This window comes from Mycteria americana, unplaced genomic scaffold (assembly GCF_035582795.1).
Source record: "Mycteria americana isolate JAX WOST 10 ecotype Jacksonville Zoo and Gardens unplaced genomic scaffold, USCA_MyAme_1.0 Scaffold_118, whole genome shotgun sequence".
Taxonomy (NCBI): Eukaryota; Metazoa; Chordata; class Aves; order Ciconiiformes; family Ciconiidae; genus Mycteria; species Mycteria americana.
This window is the reverse complement of record NW_027445458.1, coordinates 81,194-103,538: the sequence shown is the minus strand read 5'-3', so window position 1 is coordinate 103,538 and position 22,345 is coordinate 81,194. Positions and strand designations below refer to the sequence as shown.

The window sequence follows — 22,345 nt, the reverse complement described above, 5'->3', positions numbered from 1 at the left end:
ATTTACCCATGTTGAAAAAATTTCCTCCCAATATTCATGAGGAAGTGCTTGGCTTCTGTGAGGGTTTCTGTGAGAGAAAACTCCTTGCAAAACTTGACCATGTGTTAAAGGAGAGCTAATGGGCAGATCACGACTGCATTTGATTCCCTGGAACTAGTGGGAGAAAGGGGAGAGAGAGTGCTGAAACATTTCCAGACTACCTCCATGAAGACCTTTTTTTTCCTAGGCTTGATGCCAGGTTCTCACAAGAGCCTTCATTTTGAAATGGGATTGTTTCCCTGGAGGGCAGCTTGATAGAAGTCGGGTGTTTTAGGTTTGTGGTTGTGGGGTTTTGGTTTGTTTTGTTTGTTTTTAAATTTAAAATGTAATATTAAAAGACAAAGAAGCAAATTATCTGCCTTGGTGCTGATGGTATGTCAAAGATTGCAAAGCCCAGGTGTTCTCTTACTGCGAAGGGGATTGTAACCAGATGTAACCAAAGTAATTAGTTTGTTCTTTTGTAACTAAGCAACATAGAGATAGGAGCGGGGTAGACAATGATTTAATATTGTGTTTGTACACCTATGGCTATGGATATGCTACTATGCCCAAAGACAATAGGACGAGGAGTAGTACGGACATGCTGCTATGTTCCCAGTACAGCCCCAGCCGAGGGTAGTTAGAATAATTGGTTTGTGTTAAGGGTGCCAAATCATTGTTAGGGACCATGCACCATGAAGAAGGGAAGCAAGTTACATAAGCAAGGTGGGATTGCGCATGGCCAGAAGAAGGGGTCAACTAAAGGACACACCTGTACGTCCACCAAGGACCACCAGAGACCCCCACAGAAGCCCCTCAGAGCTCAAGGACACATGCGCAATGACCACGCAAATATGATAATTAGTTCTGGGAAATAGAATGAATATGCATGATCATTCCAGGAAATTTGATGCATATGTATGTAATTGAAGAATATAAGTTTTGGTTGATGCAACCTGTGGTATGCACGCTAGGTGGAACGTTCCCCCGTGCATCCGGCGCCATAATAAAGAATGCCTGCTTCTTAATACTACATTGGTGTTAAGGAGTTTGATTCCCGATTTCGGTGACAGGATGATTTATAGAAAATTGCAGGCAGAGCACATGCATGTTCTGGCAGCTGTAAAGACAGTCCCTCCTTAAATTCGCTAAATCCAACAGTGCTCCTTCTGCCCAGAAATTATTCTTCTTCCTATTTCTTACAACCCTTCGTTGAAGGGAGAGGGGAAGGATGGAAAGGGAAGGAGGGATAAGAATTTGGTCCTGTTTAGTAATCAACTTGTATGGCTCAAAGAAAGATTTAATGGGAGAGACCCTGTTTGTGTGCTTTGTACTCGCTACAATTTGGTCTGTAACTGAGCTAGGATAGTTTTAAAATGAAGTTCTAATGTACCTGATCTCTTCTGTGGCCAATAAAATATGGGCTCCTTTAAGAAGATTATCTCAGCTTCACCACTCAGATAAAACTTCCTCAGACCAGAGGAGAGATCTTCCCCTTCACTGTGACAGAAGCTTTATGGTTCTACTCCGTCTTCCATCCATATAAATTGCAGTGCTTGAAGGCTCAAGAAATCCCAGCAATGTTCCAATACTAGTCATGCCCTTGTGCTCAAATTGGTTTTTCCCTCACTCCCATACATTGTTTTGGTGAGTATGCATATAACCCCTAATCCTCCCCACCCTGCACACACATGCTCTCCAGTGCTAGATGTAAAACTGGAAAGAATTTAATGGTGCTGTAGGGAAGAAGTGTGTGTGTGAAGATGTGCAAAAGAGGTACCTCGGGACAATGATTACTATTAATGCAAGCAACACTAAATAAAAATTCAGACTAAGGCAGCTTTGTCTTTGCTTTTTTACCTCCATCATAATGACACCATTTCATTATGAACCTTGATTGTTACTTTCCACGGTTTTAAATGATCAGTCACAAAAGTGCAGAAACTTGGGGTTGGAAGGCCTGTTGTTTTAAATAGGATTACTTATTTTATTTTGCAGCCAAAACATTTCACAAATCTAGGAAATATTTTTGGTGCTTGGTAGTATTCTTCTACATGCTTATGAGACAAAAAAATAGAGATGACCCTGTCTTTATTTCTGGGAGAAGACTTCAAAATACATGCCAGAAATGGACAATTTGAGTTTCTTTTCTCTACATCAAATGTAAGTTGGAAGGGGAATTTGAAACTGGCCACATGGTAGATCTGGTTTTATATTTTGCTTAGGGAAGATTAGCTTCTAGATGGATGTGTCTGAGGGATCACCTCAGGGGCAGATCTGCATGCAGAAACAATTTTTTGCCATGGCTGGAAGAGAGCTATGACCTAGCATAGTGCTCCTCCCGAGCAGCTCCCCCAGCACTGCAGGAGCTGCTGAGCGCCCCTTGTGCAGGAAGCTTTGAGAATGCAACAGCTTGGAAGGGGCTCTTCAGATCTTTCCCCCTTCTCCTCCTCCTTCCTGGCTTGTGAGTGACTCAGTGCCCCAAACCTTAACTTTCTGTTACCATCTTCCTCCTTTTAATCTCCTTCATTTTCAACACCTCCCATCTCTACCATCTCCTCTTACATCTGTTCTGCCTCATAGATCTCTTCCTTGTTTTTTCCTTCTTTCTTCCCTCCTCTCCCATCTCCTTCCTCCTTTTTATTTTTGCTCTTTCCTCTTCTGTTTTCTTTTTCCTCCTCTTCCCCTACACGTTGTTGTTAGAAGGGATTCTTGCACCCCCTGGTGCTCTTGCATTTTGTGTGGTAGGAGAGGAGATTGTCGTCTTTCTTTCTCTCCCCCTGGTAGATCCTTATTCAGAGACACAGAATGTGAGAGAGACGGGTATCTCAGGTCATCCGCAGCAAACCAGTGAAGGGGGGGGGGATCAGGGAAAAGATGGCGATCCTCCATTGCCTGCCAAGGAGCACGAGACTCACAAAGCAACTTCCACAGCAATAACAAGAAGAGCTAGGCAGAGAGAAAGAGGTGGCAGTGGCGTCGGGACGCTCCTGTAAGTTCTTGCAAGTAAAACCCATCTCTGGTTTGGCATGAGAGAGATTCTCTCATTCGTGTGTGCGTGTGTGTATGCCGTTTTTTCCACCATGTTTCTGTGAAATCCATTCATTCAGCCAGGGGAGGAGAGGAAGAAAGGAAAAAAAAAAAGCAAAGAAAAAAAAAAGCGGCGTGCTTTTGTTTGAGAGAGGTCTCTTGCATGAAGGAGGAGGTGCTGGTAGTGGGAGGAGGAAAGCGGTTAATTAATTTTTGTTGTTACATTTAAAGGGGGACATGGAGAGATAAGAGATACGTGTAGAGCTTTTGGGGTGGGGGTGTTTGCGCGCGCTCGTGTGTGTGTGTGTGTGTGTGTGTGTGTGTGCGTGCGTGCGCGCGCGCTATGTCTGGATGGTGCTGTGTGTGTGAACTTGGATCAGAGACGGGAGAGCCACAGAGGAGAGAAAAACTCCGTGCTGGCATGACTCAGGCAATCGGGTGACCTTCTTTCTGTCTTTGTCCCCGTTCCCTCCCTTCTCTTCCCTTCTTGCAAAGCTGGTCCCTCACACAGATATTTATGCTCCCCCCCCCCCCCCCCCCCCGCTCTGAGCAGCTTTCTCTCTGTCTCTCTCCCTCTTTCCATTTCTTTATCTCCCTGTCCTCCATTTGTAAGCTGTTTGCTTTGGTTTCAGTTTAGACTCCACAACACAAAGCTTCTCTCCCATACACGCATGCAGTCTACGGTCTTTTTATGTCTTTTGGAGTAAACTCCCCCCCCAACATTGTGGTTTCTATCCTACACACGGATCATCCTGGAGTTTCCTATACATGTGATCTGTTAAGATCCCCCCCCCCCGGCCGCCGCCAAGGGGCGGGGGGGGCTTTGCATTCGTTTTCTAATGTTTGGAAACAGAAAGACCTTCAAGTTTGAGTGCTTTCTATTGCTGCTTTTGTGTGACTCTGTGTGTGTGTCTCATGAAGCTGCTTGCATGTATAAGAGGAAGTGACTAATTTGAAAGAGAGCTGTGATCTGAGTCAGGTAAGCCATGTCATGTTCTCTAGCTCCACCAGAAAATGGAGGAGAGCAAGCGGGCTTCCAGTAGACAAAGCTGAGATGGGAAGTGCTCCTAACACTATGGATCTCTCCATTTTTAAATTTTTTTTTTTAAGCTTTGCTGGCAATTCCTCCCCCCCCCCCGATCTATTCAGTTTTTCAATGTACAAGACTGTGATGGGTATTCTTTCTGATTTCATGCTATCAGGAAATGAGAACTGGAGGAAATTGCCTGGATTGTCCTTCACATAGAGGAAAAACTTTTATTTTGTTGTTTTTAACTCTTATGCTTTCATGTTGAGGTCACTTTTCTATATATTTTTCTTTGGTTAAAGTTAATAGGATTTAAGGGTTTTATCAGTTAGCTAAAGAAATAGCGTGTGTGTGTAATACATATAATATTTGGAGGCAAGTGCTTGTAGCCTGAGGCTGCTCAGGTTCTTCCAGAAAACATCGTGAAATCTCATTCTTTCTATGTGGTGATGATGGCCTGAGTTTTGGCATTTTACCTTCTGATGCTCAAAAGCATTCTTTTTTTCTGGATGTGCTTTAATATGGAACATTCTCCTTCGTTCACTAGGTTGCATATTTATAATACTGGAAAGCTTTCAGGAAGCTTCTCAGTACCATAAAATGCATAATTCCTTGGGGGGGGGGAAATGGCAACTTTCATTTTTACGGTTGGACTCGATGATCTTAAAGGTCTTTTCCAACCTATACGATTCTGTGATTCTGTGATGGTGCTCTTTTTTGGTGTCTTACAATATGCTTTTTTGAAAAACATAACAAGGATGTTGCTGGAAGCTTTTATGTCATGGCAGTTGAACAGGAAGGGGTTTTTTGTTTTTTTTTTTTTAAACCTACCTTTTCATCTGGAATAGTTTAGGGTGGTCTCACACGTGGCCTTACTTTTTTCCCACCAACATCAATTTGCACATTGGTTGCATAGTAGATACAGTTCCTCAAAATTTCAAATTAAATGCCTTAGTGTCTGAGCATCTTAAAGTGCAACTCCATGGGGAAAGTATCAGATGGAATACTCGGAAGAGCTTGAGAGGAAATGTGAAATATAGATGTATGTATGGTAGAAATGACAGGATGAGAGACCAGCGAATGAATACAAGTAACCATGCTTCCATGCATGCACCAAGAATAGAAAGATGGTAGTGGTTAGTGATGAACTTTGGAATTCCAGCTGCTGCAAGGTTAAAATTAATGCTCGTTTTATTTCGTCTAGCAAGAAATTGTTCTGTATATAATATAACATACTTTGAAAATATATTGCATTATCAGTTATGTATTTCTTAAGTTCTGGTTGCAGATGTGTCACCCAAATTACTGAGATACTATAGTTATCTCCATATTTTTGAAACAAAGTCCTTTGTGAGGTGGGCCGTGGAATGTACAATTTCATATATGTTTAATGTTACACTGTGACTGAGTGAAGAGGGGAAAAATTAACTGTTTTTTCCTGGTGATGGATGCGATTTGCCATTCTTAGTATGGGCCTAAATCAGCACCCTTTGAAGGAAATTAAAAGTTCCTCACTGAACTGTATTAGTTTGGGTCAGATTCTAAATGCCCATCCTCTCTGTTACGTGTAGAGTATTCTTAGATATTTATCTTTATTTTGTATTGTGAATTGCCTCATATTTTGAGAGATCAACTCAGTACTAGTGCTATAATGTGATGTATAGATGCATTGCACTTGAACATGAAATGTGCTATCCAAGAGCAAATGAGATTTAAGATTAAGATCTTTGTGGGAGGGCCTATATATGCCTCGCACCTGGTGACAGACACCCTACAAAACCAAAGGTCATCACAACAGATATAATGTTTGAGTTGTGGTGAATGTGGTTTCATTTCCATGAGGGTATTCTTCCTTGTTCTCTAAAGAGATTTCAGTCTCAGTCTCATAATATCAGCTAATGATGTTGCTTGCTGTAATTATACCCAGACTGAAATTGAAGTTTACCTTGCTGTCAGAAGACTAGCTAAGAGACTTTTTTCTTTTTTTTTTTAATTTTACAAACCAGTGAGCTAAAGGAACTTTGGAAATATGATATTGAAAAATGCTAGTCACTGTTAGCTCATGAATTTTGCAATTGGACATTAATTTTTTGGTTCAAACCAATGGTTTGTAATAGCTTTTGATTTGTGGGCATTCAGAAACTTTCCACAGTGCTAGCCCTTTTAGAAAATTTGCATTCATAATTTATTCTATAGTATATGAACTTGAATTTCTTGATTACCTTTTTTAGGCCCATTAGAAATAGTCCACAGATCACCACTTAAAAACAGTACTTTAAACAATTGATTTCCTTATACGTTACCATTAGACTTGTAATTAATTACATTGTTGAGAAATGTTGGATTTAAAAGGTTGCACTTAGCATTTATTTCTTCCATCAATTTGAAATTATATTCTGATATGTGGGGGAAAGTAAAAAATGTTGTGTATGGATGATTAGGATATGAAGAATGCGAGTACATAATTGGATGATGGATGGAAAGTAGAGCTACTGCAAGCAGAAGTGTTGGGGGTTGTTTGTTTGGGGTTTTTTTTGAATGATTATTATAATTCACTAAAGATAGAACCAAATTTAATAGTGTTGTGGCCTTTGACTTAAAGGAAGATTGATGGTTGGAAGCCATGAGTGGATGGATTGTAAGAGAGCTAGCTAAGAAACATCAGATGGGAATTGTAACATCTGTCAGATGTCCAAACATATATGTAGAGTACATTTGGCCGTAAGGGATGGACAAGTTGAATTTTTAGGCTTACAAAGGAAATTAGAAGCACTACACTTTTATTATACTACAAGCTACAGTTTGAGGAAGGTTACTTAAAAAAAACCCAGATATTTCTTAAAGTTTGGAACTCCCAGGAACAAGTATAAATACTCTATTCCTCTGATGGTTTTTGGTTTACAAATAAAACCTGTAGGATTACAATATTATTTGAGATTGTTCTAATTTGCAGTAGCACTTTCTCTGCGTGTTCTGGCAGATAACTTCTCAAATAAGCAAAACACTGCTTTGTAGTGTGAAACTGTGGGGGAAAAGGACTTAAATCTGTGAAATTAGTGAATAGCTATGTAATATTCATTAGCTAGCTTTGTGCTATTATGAAACCATCACTAACCAAACATACAGACAAAAAATATGGATGTATAATTTTAAAAAACCCAACCCACTGAAGTACTGAAAAGAATCATTTGAAATATTGTAGAGGAAGGAGATCCTCTTTTGATAGGTCAGGAACAGTCTACAAAGAACATTAAGTTGTGTTGTGGTTTAGCCCCAGCCGAAACCAGGACAAGTTGTAAAATGTTTTTGTGTCTTAGTTATTTTGTTGTTCTAGATGTTGTTTTGTACTTACAGTGCATCATAGTAGGAAGTCATATAAACATTTTAATGGAAGATTCTCTCTATTGGACTGAAATAGTCCATTTTGTAAACTTGTTCCAGATAAAAACTATTCTGCTAGTGACAGAACTGAATGGTTTGCTTAACACTTTGTTGTGGGTTAGCCTTGGCTAAGGGCCAAACACCCACCCAGCTGCTCACTCACTCCCCTTCCTCAGTGGGACAGGGACGGGAGGAGAATAGGATGCGAAGGCTTGTGGGTCAAGATAAAGACAAGGAGATTGCTTACCAATTACCGTCATGGGCAAAACAGAATCAACTTCAGGAAAATTAATTTAAGTTATTGCCAATTAAAATAGATTTGGATAGTGAGAAACAAAAAGACAAACATTAAAACAACACCTTTCCTCCTCCCTTTCCCATGTCTAGCTTCACTCCTTCATTTCCAGACTCCTCTACTCCCCATGAGCAGTGCAAGGGGGAGTATGGTCAGTACATAACATTTCCTCTCTGCTGTTCCTTCCCTTTCACACTTTTCTCCTGCTCCAGTGTGGGCTCTCCCACAGGCTGCAGTCCTTCAGGAAAAAAGTCTGCTCTAGTGTAGGTTCTCCACGGGCCACAGTTCCTTTACAAAGCATCTGTTCTGGCATGGATCCTCCATGGGCTGCAGTGAATATCTGCTCTAGTGCTATGGAGATGACTCCTCCTCCTTCTCACACAGAGGTGCTACAAATTCTTTAATCAAGGAGGTGGAGAAGGTGGTGTGATGCTGCTGGCAGATGCAGTTAACATTATAAACAGTTGAATGTCAGCATAGTATTCCTTCAAACTTGTTGACTGTTGAAAATAAAATGTTCCAGAAGACCTAGGAGAACAGAAAAAGAGATAAAATAGCATGGTTTGTATGCCAGTACTGAAAGAAGAAAAGGGGGAGGAAGTGAGATGATTATCATAAGTTGAGCTATCTTGTTAGTTGTAGTGAAAAGGCTTTAATAGAAGTTTCTGAATGAGGGGATTTGATTTATAAAAATAATTCAGTCTTCATTTATGTCCTGAGCTTTGGAAGTATTATTCTGCCTGTTAAGCTTGTGTTTGAGAAGCTGAATACATGAGTAAATAAAGAGTCAACTGAGATTATTTTGAGTTTTGTACTGTTTTGTTTTTTTAACTTTAGAAGCCGTAGCAAAGACTCCAAGTCTCCTACTTGTGTCTTTAGTTTTATGAAGCTATCCCAGATGTCGCACTACAAACTCAACTCTGAAGGGGTTTGAAAGAGGGGTTTTGAGATGGAGTTTGGTTTGAATTGGGTTTTAAGGGTCTCTGACCAACCACCTAAGAGACTAAAGAAGTAGTGGTCACCTCTGGAAATCTTGCTCTTAATTTGTTGCATTCCTTTAACCCTGTGCTCCCAGCAGTAAAATAGGCATAATATAGGATTTCAGAGGAATATTGGCAATTAAGGCCGTGGTGCTGGATTCTACTGCTTTGTGTGTTGAAATATAAAAGAAGGGGGGAAAAAACCCAAACCAACCCTTCAGAGTGTGGTTCTGGTTAGTGAGAGTGGCACATCTGGTCCATTGTTTGCAGAGTACCTGGAGATCTGGGAATGGAGAAAACTGTCACTTTTTCACTGTGTCAATTTGGCCATTCAGACTGATTATCAGTTCTCACATACATTGCTGACTATGGTGTGTATGGAAGAGGAGAATAATTGTATACAATATCTACATAATTTAGTTGGTAATGCAGTAAAGTCTAGGAGGGAAATAACCATAAAGAGTGTCTCATCCTACTGGGATCTATTTTTGTGTGTGTTATATGATGAGCAATAGTTGGAAAATAAATAAATGGCAATATAAATAAATAAGAGATAGTTTGTCTTGCCTAGGTTAATTAGAAACTCCTATCTTGCATTCTAGTTTTTTTCCTTGCTTTTCTACATTTGGGTGGCTTTGGCTATAGGGTATATAACTTTGAGTGCTGATGTGCTATGAAATCCATTCTTCTATTATATCCAGTTAAAGAACTTGACAAGTGTAAAAATGTTAACAAATGGCTGATAGAAAATTGAGAGTAGCCAGACAGCTCTCAGTCTAGTTAATTAGCTCTCAACTGCTGAATTGTTACTATCCTCTCATACAGTTGTAAAAGCCAGAACTCGCAACAGTGCAAGAGAGGGTTTGAGTTGTTGGCCAGGAGTGCATCTCAAAAGTTAAATTAATGTAATTTGAAGTCAGTGTGGACCAATTCCTTTTGGTCTATTGACCTTTTATCTTTGGTGGGAGAAGTAGAGTAGGGAGACAGCATGTTGCCTTTCAGGTCATATAGAGGTTAAGTTTCTTTGCCTATGATCAAGCATAGGGTGTAAAACAGCACTGTCCAATAGTACAGTGACCTAAGGAGAGTAGGACTTTATCAGACCTTTAGGAAGTAAATGTAATGGAAAGTCATTATGTGAATCTGCATATCTGATGCCTCTTGGCTCAGGGATTGTTGGAATCATGTATTTAACCATTCAAAAGTGGTAGCTACCTATGTAAGCTATTAGTTTCCTGGGCCTCATTCTGTTAGGTCAAGAAGAAGCTGTTGTTTCTCAAGAGCATGAGGGTTCTGCCATCAGAGTCACTGCTCTCACATAAGACACTTTGGATTCTCTTACTCTAAGGGCATAACCTTATTACTCAGTAGAGCTGCTGAAAGTGTGAGCCAATATATTTGAGTCTCCCAGCTGCATGAATAAACCTGAATTATTTTTAAATGATCAGATTACAGAGGTGATTATGTACTACAATTAATTTTCCATTTCACACCCTCTCTGCAAATTTTCTGCATTGCTTCCACCCTAGAGGGGGGATACAAGATTTTCCATGTGCTATGCTTCCAAGGAATCATGTTAAAACTGCTGATGTCATAACTGGAAAATGTCATTCAAGACAAAGCTTTGAGTCAGGAGTTGCTTGGTGTAGGATGTTGGTCAAACATTGGAAGAGGTTGCCCAGAGAGGTTGTGGAGTCTCCATCTTTGGAGATATTCAAAATCTGACTGGACATGGCCCCGAGCAACCTGTTTTAGCTGACCCTGCTTTGAGTAGAGGGGTTGGACTAGATGATCTCCAGAGGTCACTTCCAACCTCAACCATTCTATGATTCTATGACAGGTAGATTGACCAAACCTTGCATGTGGTGTTTTCTTGCAAATGAATATGAAATGCTGGTTGTCCTCTGTGATTCTTCAGTGCTTCCATAAGTTCACCAATATCACTTCAGTGGTTTATGTGAGTATAATTTACTTGCTGGTGTTCTGGTTGTATCTGTGTTTATTTTAAGAATTCATGTCTACTTAGGTTTGCTAATGTACTGTAAGATCAGATGAGCTGCTAAGATCTCAAGGGGGTGAACAATCTATTTTTAATGTGTTTGAAGGATAGATGATGTTACCATATAGTGAATTTTTTCTGTCTCATGGCAGCGAAGTCCAGTCATATGATGAGGTAGTAACTTAGATGAGATGTTAACATTTTCTCAGAGTAGGGTGTGTTTTTTAAGATGGATGGAGGTAAAATGCCACGCTGTCTATTTCTATACTTGCTACCTCGACATGCAGCAGACTAATCCTCTTTACAGGTGAAATAAGCAGCCTGCTTATGGGCTGATGGCAATGCCTGCTGATCTGTTGACATCCAAATTGGAGAGAAATTCATGTCCAAGTGATGTTTCTAATAATGGTTAAATTAAAAAAGGATATATTTTTTTCTTGAAATTGCCTAAGGAATGCTAAAAGGCTGATTTGTGACCTCTTTTCATGTCAGAACTTAGCCGTGTGGGTGTTGTGGTTTAGGTCGGGACAGACTAAATGCATGCGTTAATTTCTACTCAACAATTGGATCCGTGTGAAGGAATTTGGAAATTTATTGCGTCTGTGAAAGAATGATAAATAATTCAAAGAACACTTCAGAGCTACAGAAAAGTGGTTATCTCTACTTCCCCTTTCCTTGCTGACAGGAACGGCAATTGTCAGTAGGTGGAAAGAGCAGGGTGCTGAGCATGTCGGTTATGGCCGTATGAGCTTGGTCCCAAGTGTCACTGGAGGGCCTCCACAGTCAGGCATCCCTGAAAGTAGAGATGTGCTGCCTCCCTTCAGGTTGAGGTAGATGAGTTTTATGAGGTAGACAGCATCTTCTAGATAATCTGATTTTTATTGGTTGGTAGGTCACTCTGAGCTGTTGCTCATTGATTGGTGTAACAAGTCATGGGGCAAACATTCTTGTATAAGTTTAATTTTCCTATTTCTGCCAATTATGCTTTCTTTTTCTTTTTCATAACCTATCTGTGCTTAATTACATCTCTAACAACTAGAGAGAAACATACTGAAGGTCAAACTGTGAGCCTCTGACATTGGCCTAACTGCTTGAGTGATGTTAACTCAGTAGGCCAACACAGCGGAGGAAATGGGATAGTAGTAGTGCTCTAATGCTTGTTTGAACATGTTTGAGATCCCAGCTCTGCAGAGATTGGGGGCTTTAGGATGAGGGAACCTCGTTTAACAAATGTGTGCTTGCAAAAAACTGAACAGTGAATCCAGCACTGTTTTGGAGACACTGCAGGGTAGTGGTAGCCACAAGGAACAGATTTTTATGATTTTTATTATGATTAGATTTTATATGAATTGGCTTCCTATTTTCTTTGGAAGGCAGTGAAACTGAAACCTCTACAGGACTCTTCTTACATTTCTGGGATTTTGTTTTGTGGGCAAGTGCATATGCTTTATTAAATTCTTACTGCCACTGTTAGGATCATAAACAAAGACTTTTTATTAGGTCAGATCTCAGCTACCATTGTATACTCTTGTTACCATAGTACATTTGGCAGATAATAAAGATAGGGGCCTGAAGCCCTTATCCTGCAAAAACTTATTTCTGTGAATAGTCCCTGTGATTTAATTTTGAGTTTTACTGCAATTAATCATGTGAGTAAACATTCAGAGGATCAGGTTCTTAGCTACATGGATTGATTATCTTGAAGTTTTCAGTGAGGCAGTTGGAATTAATTTTATGTATGAGATGTCCTTGTTTTTTAACAACTACCACTTCATGTAAGTGAGGTGCTAGTTTGTGGTTGTGTGAGGGCATGGTTGTAGTTCATTTGTAAGAGACAATGGGTGCTGATGCACTAGATAATTCTTTCACTTCCAAACCTTTCGCTCTCCAAATCTGGAGAAATAAGTGTTCAGTCATGTGGAAGTCCCGAGCTTCAGATGAAGTTTCATTGTAGAGCCTTTTGGCTTTAGCATTGAGATAGTTTGCTCAAAAGCTGTAATAATTTAGGAACATTGCACTGCAGTTGTGAAACAAAGAATAGTATGAAATTCCGCAAGTGATACTGCATAGACTTTATAATTATGTAACTACTAAGAAACCATATAAACATGTTGCAGTTGCTTCTGCTTTCTTCTTAGCAGGAATGTCCTATTATTTAGAATTTCTTTTTTTTCTATTTGATTAAAGCTAAATTAACCATGGCACCAGTTTTTATGAGCCAAATACTGTTACTGGAGTGTCTAAATCTGCAGAGGAAGAGTTCATAAATAAACTTCCCAGGTGTTCTGTGAACTCTTTAAGTCTTAAAAATCCAGTGATTGGTCTTTTGTCAACTTGGTGGGAGATGGTGGTGGCAGGTGGGGTTGCTTTTCCCCCAAGTTCAGGGACATCTTCCTATACTTGAAGCTTGGGAAGCTCTAGTATACTAGAACTTACTCTGTGACAGGCATGCCAGAGCTGGACTTCCTAACCAGAACTCTTGCAATTTGTTGCCTGTTTGGCAGGATTTTAAAAGAATAATATTATAGTTCCCCTTGAATGAATCCTCATCTTAAATGTTATTCTGTGATAGTTCTGCAAAAGTATGACTGTCTTTATATGCTCCTGAGAGCTGAATGACTGGATTAAGCAACCCACAGGTGTTTTTTCCCCATAACAATTTGGTGATGGGAAGAGGGAATGCATATAAACCATGTTTTGTCTATGAAGACTGTTCAGATCTGCAGTAACTTCATCCCTACACTTTCCTACTTCCTCCACTGGCCCCATTCAGGAGATTTTTGATTGAAGCTTTCTAAGTCTAGCACTTGTGCATATGATACACTTGCAGTTGTTTTTGAAACTTGCAAAGAAATAGCACTGAAGAGTTGTGTGGAATTTGAACACCATTTCCCAAGGTAGGACTTTTTCTTGGTTACATAGCTACAAGAACATGGAGTTATCTATTTCTATTTCAGCATTAGAAAGTATCAAGGGTGCCGTCAAGATATATAACTTTTTTTTAATGTATGGTTGCTCTGTTGTGTCTATATAATTTTCCTTGCAGGTTTCATTTTCTAGTAGTTGGTAACTTTGAGGGGGGTTTTTTTGTTTGGTGGTTTTGGTTTGGTTTTTTTGGTTTTGGCTTGGGCTTTTTTTGTGTGGCTTTTTTTTAATAGCAGTGTTGGACAATTTTTAGAGGGCACTGGGTTGAACTTTCATCAGAAGTGTTTCTTCATATGTAATGCTTCCAGAATTTGTCTGCACCTTTTCTTAGCCAAACCAGAACATCTCTGTAGTGCAAAGAAAATGCATTGTTCTTGACTTTTCCATACCAAAAAGGTGCTATTTGTAATAAACTATCTTCAGCAAATAACTACTAAGATGATAATCTTATCACAGGAGGCTTGGCAGCCTTCCATTGAGTTAGCCTGTCTCAGTGAGGAGCTGTTGCTTAAAGGTACAAAGTAGTCTACAGGAAAATATGATTGTGTGCATACACAAACACACACGCTCTGTTTTCTCTGTTTGTAGATGCATCATCATTTCCTGTCTGATGATTAGGAACTGGAATTATTATTTGGGAGACTAGCAGGATCTAGCACCAAAGAGATGGACCTGACTTCTCATCTCATAAGTTTTAGATGCTAGGGAAGTTTTTGGGTTTGGAGACCCTGGTAGGTTTTGTGCAGTAATCCTGTAAGTGAGAACATTGGGCATGTTTTGTGTGTTTCTGTCATCAGGTACTCCAAACCAGTAATGTTTGTCAATGGATATCTTTATGAATGGCCATGTAAACTCCTGATGAAACTGTGATTTACACCTAATCCCAAGATGCTTTCCTGTTAGAAATGATGAAGAAACACAGATCTTCTACCTGCAATTAAAAAAAAAAAAGTATAGAGAATTTTTGTTTGCTTTCTTTGAATAAATAAAACAATGACTTCAAAATCTGTGGGATTTTAAAATAAAAGTATTACCCAAAAAGAAAGACAATGATATAAAAAGATAAGAGTCCATATCAATCTTTGAGGGCATCAGAAGACAAATGCTAATTTTGTTGCACATTCAACTTCAAGATTTGATTATAGTCTCGTGGCTTGATAATGACTTATTTCAAGTTTGAAAAGTGTGGTACTGGTTTGTACCAGAGGCCTTCTAACGTGGATGACCTTGTAGCTTTAAAGAAAATCATTTGAAACTGTTAGCTTCAACCTTACTGAAGGACACATTCTGAAGAGTTAGCTCCTTAAACAAGCTTTTGAAGGGTGTGCTCTGCAGAGCAGCTTCCTGTTATTTGGTTAATGGTTGACCTAGTTCTATTGCCATATGCTTCCTGGAACGCATTCTAATATAAAATATGTGTTGAAACAAGACTGGGATCATAGCAGGAAAGTCAAAGCCTTTATGAAACAGAAACCATATAATACTATTGCATTTTGGAGGGCTTTTTAACTAAAAATATCAATATCTTCATGAAACTACTTACTGATTATAGTTGCAAACCCAGGAGTATTTTTTAGACCCATATATTTAATTTTTTTCACAGGTGCCTTGTAAAAAAGGTTTGTATCTGTAATTCTCTGTGCTGTGTATAAAGCTAAAGTTAGTGAAATAGGAGTGAAGTTATAGCTGTGGGGAAAGATTAGATGAGATTAGGTTTAGTTAAAGGCAGGAGCCAAAAGCTGGAAGCCAAAATTGTGAATTGTGGATTCAGACTTTTACCTGATATCAGATACAATGGAGCACACGCATTCAAGGTTAAATAAAAATACAGGAAATTTGGAGGTCATAGATACAGTGTAACCTCCAACCTGAGTGAGTAACTTTGTGACAGACTGAAGTTCTGAAGAACCTATGGGCTGTGTTTTCTGGTTAATATGATTTTGTTTACTAGGAAAAAGGAGGGTGTGTGAAAACAGTTATTCCCTCTCTTATGGTAAGAGAGGAAGAAGGGAAAAGTAAAGCTATCCTTTGTAACCTTTTGAGAGCTCATAGCAGTATCGGTGTTGATTTAGTACTCTGCTGTCAGTGTGGGAAAATGAACCGTTTACCATACTTATTGTTTTGAATATTCATATAACCTGGCAGTGGCTAACCTGTTTCTTCACTTGCAGATGGCTTACAAGCACTCCGTGTGTGAGTTCTAGGCAAAGGTATGTTATCTGACAGGCAGAGGTGCCAGTGTGGGGGCTGCTGGGCCAGCCAAATTCCTGGCTGTGGGAAGAAGTGTGAGCTGGCAGTATCTTTAAAGGCTGCTGTTACTGATCAGTGTGGGGGTAGCACGTCAAAGAAATGGTGAGACTTCCTGTAAGTTATTTGCTCCTGATTGGGACTTGTTCCTAGAGCTTCTTTGACTCAGTGATACCCTTCATGTGGATCTTGTGACACTGGGCCAGATGAAAATTTTGGTCGATAGGGCCAGGATACAAGTCATGGCTGAGTGTGATGCAGTTTTGCCCTTCTGTCCTTCCCTGATTCTTAACACTGAATGGCATTTTTACCATTTATAAAACTAGTTTTATAGAACTAGGACTAACTGCAAATAAAAAGCATTCTATAGGTTATACAAGAAAGGTGTCTGACAGCATTTAAAGATACTTTTCTTCTCTTTTTTTTTCTTGTCCTCTGTACTAGTAGTTTATATTTAAATGTAAAACAAACTAAGAAGCTCTTCATTCAGTTTATATCTTTAATGGATAGAAAATGTGGATCAAACCATTCTCTGACTTGCTTAAGAAATGACTTCACTTTATTTCTTATGTCCTGACTTCTTCATAAATCAGTGATACTGAGTAGTAGTAGATATAATTCAAAATGGCTGGAATGGATAAATGGAATAATGTAGACATGTTCAACAGAAGGAGATGTTATCATCTAGCTTACCTATCTGTATATGTGTTCTTCCTGAGATACTGAATCCATTTGTGAAGTCAGCATTTTCTTAAACAGAGGGTAGAAATGTTGGGATTCAGGGGAATGGAATGGCATGAAGTCTGAAAAATCATGCTTCAGAGTAAGAGCCTTCAGCAAGTTCAGTCTCCTTAGCTTTTTAGAAGTGACATTTAGAGGGCTAATGTAGTTACTTTGCCAGTCTGTGCCTGATACTATAGGAATCTGTACTAAGCTATAAAAAGATGCAGTAGCTGGAATGTAATACTAGAAAATGGTTGCTATATAAATAGTTATTCTTATTTAATAGTGGAAGAAAAGTATGAACCATTGGAATAATTTATGGACTCAGAAAAGTAAGGCATCAAGTCTAGGATGAGTCTAGGCTCTCTCTAGATGTGATAGTGGGAGACAGACACTTCTAGAAGGTGATTCATCCCACCCTAATCTAGATGCTTGTATTGGGTCTGTCTGGGATGGAGTTAACTTTCCCCTTAGCAGCCCTCATAGTGCTGTGCTTTGTATTGGTAGCTAGAAAGGTGTTGATAACACACCAGTGTTTTGGCTACTGCTAAGCAGTGCTCCCACAATGTGGTGGGTTTGACCTTGGCTAGCCGTCAGGTGCCCACCAAGGCACTCTGTGACTCCCCCTCCTCAACTGGACAGGGGAGACAAAATATGACGAAAGGCTTGTGGGTCGAGATAAGGACAGGGATATCACTCAGCAATTACCATCACAGGCAAAACAGACTCAACTCGGGGGAAAATTAATTTAATTTATTGCCAGTTAACAACGGAGCAGGATAATGAGTATCGTGGTTTAACCCCAGCCGGCAACTAAGCACCACACAGCCGCTCGCTCACTCCCCATCCAGTGGGATGGGGAAGAAAATCAGAAGGGTAAAAGTGAGAAAACTCATGGGTTGAGATAAAGACAGTTTCATAGGGAAAGCAAAAGCCATGCGCACAAGCAAAGCAAAGCAAGGAATTCATTCACTACTTCCCATCGGCAAGCAGGTGTTCAGCCATCTCCAGGAAAGCAGGGCTCCATCACGCTTAATGGTTACTTGGGAAGACAAACACCATCACTCTGAATGTCCCCCCTTCCTTCTTCTTCCCCAGCTTTATATACTGAGCATGACGCCATATGGTATGTAATAGCCCTTTGGTCAGTTGGGGTCAGCTGTCCCAGCTGTGTCCCCTCCCAACTTCTTGTGCACCTGGCAGAGCATGGGAAACTGAAAAGTCCTTGACCAGTATAAACATTACTTAGCAACAACTAAAACATCAGTGTGTTATCAATATTATTCTCATACTAAAATCCAAACCACAGCACTATACCAGCTACTAGGAAGAAAATTAACTCTATCCCAGCTGAAACCAGGACATGAGAAATAAGAACAAATCTAAAAACAACTTCCCCCCCCACCCCTCCCTTCTTCCTGGGCTCAACTTCACTCCCAACTTCTCTACCTCTTCCTCCTGAGCGATGCAGGGGGATGGGGAATGGGGATTGCAGTCAGTTCATTACACATTGTCTCCGCCGCTCCTTCCTCCTCACCCCTGCTCCAGCGTGGGGTCCCACCCACAGGAGACAGTCCTTCACAAACTTCTCCAATGTGGACCTTCCCAAGTGCTGCAGTTTTTCACGAACTGCTCCAGCATGGGTCCTTTCCACGGGGTGCAGTCCTTCAGGAAGGGACTGCTCCAGCGTGGGTCCCCCGTGGGGTCACAAGTGCTGCCAGCAAACCTGTTCCAGGGTGGGCTCCTCTCCACGGGGCCACAGGTCCTGCCAGGAGCCTGCTCCAGCATGGGCTCTCCACAAGGTCATGGCTTCCTTCAGGGCACATCTACCTGCTCCGGCATGGGGTCCTTCACAGGCTGGAGGGTGGATATCTGCTCTGCCATGGACCTCCATGGGCTGCAGGGGGACAACCTGCTTCACCATGGTCTTCACCACAGGCTGCAGGGGAATCTCTGCTCTGGTGTTTGGAGCACCTCCCCCTCCTCCCCCTCCTTCTTCACTGACCTTGGTGCCTGCATAGTTGTCTCTCTCACATATTCTCACTCCTCTCCTCCAGCTGCTGTTGCGCAGCAGTTTTTCCCCCCTTCTTAAATATGTTATCACAGAGGCACTACCACCGTCGCTGATTGGCTCACCTTTGGGCAGCGGCGGGTACGTCTTGGAGCCGGCTGGAACTGGCTTGTCGGACTTGGAGGCAGCTTCTGGCATCTTCTCACAGAAGCCACCCATGCATCCGACCCCTGTTACCAAAACCTTGCCACGTAAACCCAATACACACAGCATCAAGGCTGTCTCTCCAACCCCCCCACCCAAAGGCCAGTAGGCTGGGGATGGGTAAGAGGCTGGGAGGGGATGTAGCCAAGACAGCTGACACAAACTGACCAAAGAGATATTCCATACCATATGACATCGTGCTCAGCAATAAAAGCTAAGAGAAAGGGGGGGGGGGCATTTGTTTTTAAGGTGTTTGTCTTCTGAAGCAACTGCTACATGTACTGAGGCCCTACTTCCCAGCAAGTGGCTGGATATTGCCTGCTGATGGGAAGTAGAGAATAAAATCTTTTTGTTTTCCTTTTCTACTGTCTGTGGCCTTTGCTTTTCTTTATTAAACTGCCTTTCTCTCGACCCACGAGGTTTTTTTCCATCTTATTTTCTCCCCCCCCCCCCCCCCGCTGAGGAGGGGGAGCGATAGAGTGGCTTGGTGGGCACCTGGCATCCAGCCAAGGTCAACCCACCACAATGCCTAATACTTTAGACTGTTAATGTTAGGTTAGACATAGACAGCTCTCTAGCTGTAGACAGTGATCATTAGGTAAGATGATCCTTACCCCCCATATCTTGTGTCAGGTCAGGGATAAGTTGTCTCAAAGAATAGATGGTGGAAATGCCATAATATTTGTGGGGTAAGGGGTCTAAGTAGGCAACTGAGGTTTACCAAAACCACACTCTAAATGCTATCTAGTAGCCTAGTGTAGCAAGGTTTCCTATACAGAGAAATTGGCTGGATGGCCGTGTCCAAAGAGTTACAGTCAATGGCTCAATGTCCAAGTGGAAACCAGTGACGAGTGGTGTCCTTCAGGGGTCCATACTGGGGCCAGTACTATTTAATATTTTCATCAATGGCATAGACAGTGGGATTGAGTGCACCCTCAGCAAGTTTGCAGAAGACACCAAGCTGAGTAGTGCAGTTGATATGCTTGAGGGAAGGGATGCCATCCAGAGGGACCTTGACAGGCTTGAGAAGTAGGCCCATGTGAATTTCTTGAAGTTCAACAAGGCCATGTGCAAGGTCCTGAACCCTGGTCAGGGCAATCACCAGTATCAGTACAGGCTGGGGGATGAATGGGTTGAGAGCAGCCCTGCGGAGAAGGACTTGGGGTTACTGTTGGATGAAAAGCTGGACATGAGCTGGCACTGTGCGCTTGCAGCCCAGAAAGCCAAGTGTGGCCAGCGGATCGAGGGAGGTGATTCTGCCCCTCTACTCTGCTCTCGTGAGACCCCACCTGGAGTGTTGCGTCCAGCTCTGGGGCCCACAGTACGAGAAAGACATGGACCTGTTAGAGCGGGTCCAGAGGAGGGCCATGAAAATGATCAGAGGGCTGGAACATCTCTCCTATGAAGACAGGCTGAGAGAGTTGGGGTTGTTCAGCCTGGAGAAGAGAAGGCTCTGGGGAGACCTTATTGCGGCCTTTCAATACTTAAAGGGGGCTTATAAGAAAGATGGAGAGAGACTTTTTACCAAGGCTTGTAGTGACAGGACAAGGGGCAATGTTTTTAAACTTGAAAGAGGGTAGCTTTAGATTGGACATAAGGAAGAAATTCTTTACGACGAGGGTGGTGAGACACTGGAACAGGTTGCCCAGAGAAGTTGTGGATGCCCCCTCCCTGGAAGTATTCAAGGCCAGCTTGGACAGGGCTCTGAGCAACCTGATCTAGTGGAAGATGTCCCTGCCCATGGCAAGGGGGTTGGACTAGATGATCTTTGAAGGTCCCTTCCAACCCAAACCATTCTATAATTCTATATCAAAGTTGAGTGAAATAATGCTAACTGTAGGCTTTTGGTATCTGTTTTATGATTTCTGATTATTTCTCTACCTCCCCATGTAGGATCAAACCTGTAGAAATTATTTGCATTTTGGTCTCAAAGTGGAATCTATTAACATGGTTAGCGAAAGCTGCCTTCCTCATGGATTTATGTGCTTTTCTGTTTTCTCATTTTCATAGTGGAAATAAGAAATAGAACAGGGTATTGGTAGTCCTAGCAGTACTACTGTAGCCTTTCAGATTGTTGTTTCCAAGGACAGTAATCCCCCAAATGGAAGAGACTTCAGGTTTCCTCAGGAGTCTGCAATCGAGCACTTTGGTTATCCTGAACTTCAGTCTTGCTTTGTCAGCTAGGAACTAGAGATTTTGGTCCTTCAGTTATCATAGGTAATTGTTGCCTTAAAAACCCAAGTAGAATTCAACAACATGTCAGTTTCCTGGAGAGACCAAACTCTTTTTAAAAAAATATATATGTATATTAAAAAATCACTTCTATTCTCAGAACATTTTACACATATCTAAAAGACCTGTCAGTTCTAATGTGTTTCAGTTTTCTGTCAGACATCTCTCAAAGTCTGAGACTTTTGTCTGTTATGAAAGATATCTAGGAAATGTAGGGACTAACTCTTTTGTCTGCTGTTCCTACTAATCAAGGGCTTTGAATGTGAGTTGGGTCTTCAGATCCTCTCTCTTTTTTTGGTTTGGTTTGGTTTTTTTATGTGGTGTTTTTGGTTTTTTTTAGCAGCTGTTTTGCAATCAAGTCTGTTACTGAGAAAAATGATACATTAGCCTGGTTCTGGAGGTCATGCTGTAGTAAAAGCTTCACTCAGTGTGTGTATATCTATATTTTCCTTTTTATAAAGCAATTACCTCAGCAGGAGGAAAGAGGGTTATGATTCTCAAATTGACAAAATATTTGGGGGTTTTAACTTGTAGTTTCAATTTTGGGGCATTGTTTCAGGATTTGGAATATTGTATTGCAGTAGTCTAATTGGAGGAGTTAGAAGGAAATGGGAGAACAAAGGAATTCAGGAATGAATAAGGGGGAAGAGGTCTGAGTGGTTTCCTTTGTCTTTCTTGGTTTGAATGAGTGATTATTTTAATCCATGAGTAATGCTTGGATCAATGGCTGTCTTCCATTGTGAAATGCAGAATAAGGTTAAGGTAAGGAAGTAAAAACTACTCTTCAACCTATTGTCTTCCTGCTTCTCTCCTATACTTATAAAATCTCTACTTTCAGAGAGAAGTTGTAAAGGAATCTTTTTTGTCTTTAACATTTCCTTCTAGTATGCAAGTTTATAAACATAGCTCCATGTGCTCAGCTGAAAAGGAAACCCTTTCCTTTTTTTGACAGCAAAACTTCATTGCCAAAATGTTCTTGTGCTGCAGATGGCTACAGGTATATGATACAAGTTTGTCAGCTTTGGAACACATTTGAAAGGCAGGTTCTTCAAAGAGGGTGAACTTAGCATCAGTACTATGATTAACAGGTCTGGTTCTGCCTCCTTCAGCTTCTGAGACCTTAGAGATCCATTGCAGATTCTACTTTGAGGTAAGGAACAACTTTTTCCTATTTTAATTCTCCACTTGACAATAAAAGGCTCTAATAAGTACTGTGCCACTTTACCCCAGCTGAGGATCTGACCTTAACTAGCAGAGCTCCATTAAATTTCTA

The 22,345-nt window shown here is 41.0% G+C and overlaps 1 protein-coding gene across 8 annotated transcripts in view; it reads left to right on the top strand.

Annotated features, from left to right (window-relative positions):
- Positions 1-2,494: 2,494 nt before the first annotated feature.
- LOC142403139 (zinc finger protein 462-like) overlaps positions 2,495-22,345 on the top strand; it is a 97,757-nt gene continuing 77,906 nt past the window's right edge. For 2 of the 8 annotated variants that reach the window (XR_012773612.1, XR_012773611.1), the window contains exon 1: positions 2,495-3,010. The gene's annotated coding sequence lies outside the window, so the exon portion shown is untranslated. Of the gene's footprint in view, positions 3,011-22,024; positions 22,223-22,345 lie in introns of all 8 variants that reach the window. The other 6 variants (XM_075489308.1, XM_075489306.1, XM_075489305.1 and 3 more) reach the window with 4 other exon arrangements.